At 50.4% G+C, this 5,704-nt stretch overlaps 2 non-coding genes across 2 annotated transcripts; both read right to left on the bottom strand.

The window, feature by feature from the left end:
• Positions 1–4,846: 4,846 nt before the first annotated feature.
• Positions 4,847–4,987, bottom strand: LOC126002984 (U4 spliceosomal RNA). The gene has a single exon (XR_007493544.1). It is a non-coding gene; the product is annotated as a U4 spliceosomal RNA (small nuclear RNA).
• A 576-nt stretch (positions 4,988–5,563) lies between these two features.
• On the bottom strand, positions 5,564–5,704 carry LOC126002983 (U4 spliceosomal RNA). Its single transcript, XR_007493543.1, has one exon. It is a non-coding gene; the product is annotated as a U4 spliceosomal RNA (small nuclear RNA).

Here is a 5,704-nt window from a genome sequence, read left to right as displayed (position 1 = left end):
AAAAAAAAAAAAAAGAAAGGAGGGGCCAGAGAAATAGCATGGAGGTAGGGCATTTGCCTTGCATGCAGAAGGATGGTGATTCGAATCCCAGCATCCCATATGGTTACCTGAGTCTGCCAGGAGCGATTTCTGAGCTTAGAGCCAGGAGCGCTGCTAGGTGTGACCCAAAACAAAACAAAACAAAAAATATTAAAAAGAAAGAAAGAAAGAAAGAAAAGAAAAAAGGAAAGAAGGAAATAAGAAAGGAAGAGAGGGAGAAAACAAGAAAGGAAGAAAATAAAAAAGGACGGAAGGGCGGGAATGCGGAAACAGGAAAAAAGGAAATAAGGATGGGAGGGAGGGAGAAAATAAGGAAATAGGAAAGGAAGGAAATGAGGGAGGGAGGGACGGAGAGGGAAGGAGGGAGGAATTGAGAGAGGGAGGAAAAAGGGAGGGAGAAAATGGGGAGGGAGGGGCAAGGAAGAGGTGAAGGAAGGATGGAGGAAGGAGAAAAGGAAAAGCAGGAAGAATGGGAGGGAGAGAAGGAAGGAATGACAGGAGGGAGTGAGGGAGAGAGAAGAGCAAAGGATGGGATGAGAGGGGAAGGATGGCAGGAGAAACAGTAGGAAAAGGGGAAGAAAGGGAATAAAAGAAAGATTTCCCTTCGAAATAGTTCAATGTCTAGGATTTAAAAGCTTGAGGGATTTCAACCTCTAAATAAAAATAAGTAACTTGGAGGTGTCGGCTACTACCGGTGGTGCTCAAGGTTTACTCCTGCCTGGTTTGGAAAACGGTGTCGAGTAATGAGAGTTGGGGGGAAATGGGAGTCCAGAATGGCACACAGTTAAGGCAAGCGCCTTCACTCTGACCCCCAAATTAAAAAGCACCAGAAGCTGGCTTTTGTTAAGCAAAACCAACCCTTCATAGTTAATGCTTTATTTCAGTTGCTATCTCTGGGACCAGTTAAGGCTTGAGAAGAAGCCCCCCGAGGTCTCCTGGCTCCTCTGGGGCTTGTCTGCCAGGCCCAAACAGAGCTGAGTTGTCACAGATGCTCCACTCTCCCAGCAGGACAGAACGATGGGTCGTCAGACCCCAAGCATGGCAAGAGGCAGGGCCGGGCAGGGCGAGGAGAGAAGGTCTGAGTGGGGCACTCGATGGGCTGAGTGCAGGAGGGCCAGCCAGGTTTCAGCAGTGCAAGTCCCCTTTACCGAGCACAGAGCCAGGGGATGTGACCCCAAAATAAACCGAAATATAAGAACTGATCATGGCCAAGACCTAGTTTGTCGGGGGCTCAAAGTGGATGCCAGAGTCCCCCTTCGAAATGCAGAAAGTGCAGATACCAGCTCTAACAGATTCCAAATCATTCCCGAGCCACTTGGGGGAAAAACTCTGTTTGGTGGGAGTGGGGCATTTATGTCTAGGGTGTCAGCTCTGTATGTTTTGGGGAAACACAAACTGGAAAAACACACACTGGTTATGCGCTTGTTTAGGGGAAGACAGGATGTGTGCTCTGCGTGTTTAGCATCAGAGAGCAAGACTAGTTCCTGCATTAGATTCTGGCCCAGAAGCCCCCCAGCACCGGATGCTGGCGACCACAACCTAGATCCAAGGAAGGGGCTGCAGAGCAGAAGGAAGTGGCCCCAGGGGCTGCAGGGCTTCGGCGTGCACCAGGGATGTGGCTGTGGCTGTCACCAGACTGAGCCAAGGGGGCTTCTGCTCAGGGAGGAACCAGTCGTGCTGGGAGGCCCCAGGAAGCCTTGTATTGACCAGGAGTCCGGCTTCAGCAGCCTTGCCCAAAGGCCCACGGATTATTTTCCTTTTTCTTCTTAAATCAAATCCACAAGTCTTGGCAGGGGGCTGGGTCAGCAGCCTGGTGGGGTTTGTCTTGCCGGTGGTCCTGGGAGTGGCCAGAGGCTGGGTCAGGTGGCCAGGAGGTGGGCGACCTGGGCTCCCTCTGCTGTGCTGGCTCAGGTGCATTATGCAGTTCGTGGCCACCTCAGGGTTCCCCTGGACCAGGCTGGGGGGGTGGGAGAAGGGCATGGGGGTCCTTCCTGCCTGAGACCCTTTGAGGGGCAGCCCCTAGAAGCCCTTCACAGGAGTCAACCCAGACACAACCCTCTCCCATCTTTTTCCTGGGGTGATCGCGATGGGGGTGATGGTTCTGTGAGGAGAAGGTGTGAGGATTGGAGTGCCCGGAGGACTGACCGCTGACCCTACTAGTCAGTGGTGTGTGGAGGAGACTTAAGGCGTCCCCTGATACTCCTCTTCTGATTTATCTAGTTACTTATTTGTTACTCCTGGCTTAGTGCTCAGTCCTAACAGGCCTGGGGGATATATGGGATCATTCCTGAAGGCTCAGGACCATATGCAATGCCGGCAGGGTAGTCGAACTTGGTCAGCTGCATCCAAGGCAAACGCCACCCCCACAGCTCTGTGGCTCTGGCCCTCCTGGTGATTCTAATGTGTGCCGCACTACTGGCTTTCTTCAGCAGCTGGTTGTGTGAAAAATAATTGAGTCAGTGACTTCAACAAAAGTGTGTGGGGTTTTTTTTTCTTGTTTTTGTTTTTTTGAGGTCCTGAAAATACCACCTATTTTAGCCAAATATGGGGGAGACATCCTATGCGGCCCGAGAATGGTGTGCAGGGGGTGAGCACTGAGTCCCTCAATGAGTCCTGAAGAGCTAGCCAGGACCCATGCGGGCCTAGACAACCAAAGTTGAGCCAGAAAAGCCAGTGATTAATTAAGACATTTATGCAATGAAATGATTGGACTGTTACTGCTTGTGATTCCTATATAGACTCGGGGTCCTTACCAAGACTCCCTTCGATGGATGAGGGTCAGACCTCGTTTACCAAATAAACTCCTTTTTGTACTTTGCATTATCAGAGGTGGTCTTTGACTCTCAGCACCGACATGGGTGTCAACTCGAACCTAACACTGGGTAACTTATGGGGACTGGTCATAAAGGAACTTAAAGCTCTCCAGGCTGTCACTTGTCTGACTAGGATATTGTAAGGTAGGACTTTACTGGGGGAAACGTAGACTGATCAGGACATAGAAAAGGTAACTCCGAGCTGTGCTTTAGGTGCTATTACTGAACCTGGTGGGGATCCTAGGCCTCCGCTGCTGGCACCACCGAGGCAGCAGTACGGAGGTCATTGAGAGGAGGACTGGCACTGTGACTTCCCACAGATGCCTTAAAGCTTGGGACTGGTATAGTGCCACGATGCTTTGGTTTCTATTGCTGAACTTCTGGTCACCATCCCAGAGTGTCTTCTAAAACAGCTCCTGCTCTGGCCTCCCAAGGATAGAGGACCTTCTACTTCTCCAGGGCCTGATCATTTTAAATGGTCTTTTTCAGATGTCAACAGCTTCCAATCCAGACTGGTCAATGGCTTGGACCCCCGTTAAAACCAAGGTCACATGAGATTTCACCCCTGTTGAATAGTAGTCCCACCCAAATCAATATTCATAGTCTACCCTAGGTGATGGGATTATTGGATTATTCCCTACCTGGTATTTCACCTCCACCCTAGGGTGTGGCCTGGTTCTTGTCAATACAAAGGGGGGTCTGAGAAAGGCAGGCGCTCCTTCTGCAGGCTTCCTCCATTAAACTGCTTTCCTTCTCAGGAGCAGAAGGCTTGTGTGGCAGGATTCTTGGCTTGAGTGCTGGATTTCCTGAACCCGTTCTTGTACCTTTTCATTGTGGATTATTTGCTGCTGCATCAACATTTGCTTCCAGACCTGCATTTCACCAAATCCTCATATTGGAGCCTGGGGCTCCGATTATACACAGCATAGGCACGTAGCCTGAAAAAAAATCACAGAGCATGGACTTCCGCTCATGTTCACCTGAAAGAAATCTAAAGTGGCTAAGAAATCTCTTAAGAAAATCCCCGAAAAATCTCTAGGGAAAACTGGGGGGCAGAAAAGCTGCCGAGGAAGTTAGGGCAAAGAAGTCACTGGGCCCATGACAGAACAAACAGGGGTCGGAACCCTTTATGGGCTGGGCCATACTCCATCATCACGAACGCCCCCGGCACCAGTACGGTTGGAAAATCGTGTCCTGGATTTACCGGGCCCTGGTGAAGATGGCCTCACTGAAGGACAAGGGCCTATCCTGATCAGCCACGCAGAAGCCCATAGTAGCCCCCTTGCTGGACATCCAGGAGGTAGTCACCTGGATGACAGCTGACGGTAGTCATCCTGACTCTGCCCATTCCACCGATGAGGCAGTAAGGGCAGATGGCCTCTAATTCTGTCTGTATCAGAGATACGTGGCTCACTTGCTCACTTCTAGCGTTATTGTCCTTTTCTCCACGTCCCAGGTTTGGGCCCTGCATTGACATAGAATGGGAAGTTTGGTTTCTAGTAGAATAAATGCTGTAAATGTTGGCAATGAGATGACCCTGAGGTTCCAGCCTAATGACCTCAGCGTCACTCGGAGAGGCAGACTTTGACCCAGAGCAAGGCTGTTCTGCAGTCCGGACCCGAACTTCGGGAAAACCAAATGGAGACCAGGGCCAGTGACTTCCATCATTGTCACCCCGAAGAGTATCAAGCCTGAAATAAGGGCTCAGCTGACACTGGTAGTTCCGAGCCGCTGAACAACTGAAGTAGCCTTAAGACCTCCCACCGATCTTTGCTAGTTTTTCAGAAGAGACTAAAAGGAGGAAAGTTTAACTTTCTACTAGAAAAAAGAAGTAACTCGGATGTCTTTTCCGTTCTTGATGCTGGAGTCGACGCCAGGCCTCCGGGGGAACCGAACCACCCTGTAGGGAGACCCAGGAGCCAAACCCCAACTCTGCCAACTACTACTACAAAGACAATTACAACGAGGTCTTCTTTTGGTACCAGAAGGTTCAGTCTCCGTAGAGACTGTCAAAAATTGCCAATGCCGACTGTATTTCAAGTCGTCACGGCGGGGTATTGGGAAAAGTTTTCAATTAGCAATAATCGCGCCTCGGATAAACCTCATTGGCTACGATACTGCCACTGCGCAAAGCTAACGATTGGGCCCCGCGCCATCCGCCCCACCGCGGCCGACCGCCTTTACGCTGAGGGTGAGCGGCCGCCGGCGTGGGGGGGGTGAAAACGGTTGGCCCCCGTCCTATCACTCGCGTCGACAGTCCCTCCGTACGGACGCGGCTTGTTCTGATTGGCCAACAGGCCGGATATTCAGATTTGGGTGGGAGGCGCGCTCTCGCAGAGCATGCCGGGTAGCCTTATGCAAATTAGCCCGTCCTCATAGGCCGGCGCGTCGAAGGTCGCATAAACATGTATGTGCGTCAGGTCTGGTGACTTCCGGGTGTGCGGTAGCAGCCAAGAGATCGTAGGGGAAGCCGAGAGAACATAACATAATTGGGCCAAACGAGTAACCGTAGGGTATTCACAATATGAGTGAGCCAAGTGGTATAAAATGGCTCAAGTGACTATCGATAGATATTAATTGGAAGAACCAAGCAGACAAATAAGACATAACTAGCCTCTAGAATAAATAATTCCATATAACATATCTCCACCTGCAACAAGGTTCATACAATAGTACAGAAAATGTCTATTTTTTTGAACCAGCGATATCAGTCTCCGTAGAGACTGTCAAAAATTGCCAATGCCGACTATATTTCAAGTCGTCACGGCGGGGTATTGGGAAAAGTTTTCAATTAGCAATAATCGCGCCTCGGATAAACCTCATTGGCTACGATACTGCCACTGCGCAAAGCT

The sequence above is a fragment of the Suncus etruscus genome, chromosome 2 (assembly GCF_024139225.1).
Source record: "Suncus etruscus isolate mSunEtr1 chromosome 2, mSunEtr1.pri.cur, whole genome shotgun sequence".
Taxonomy (NCBI): Eukaryota; Metazoa; Chordata; class Mammalia; order Eulipotyphla; family Soricidae; genus Suncus; species Suncus etruscus.
This window is presented reverse-complemented; position numbering and strand designations above follow the sequence as displayed.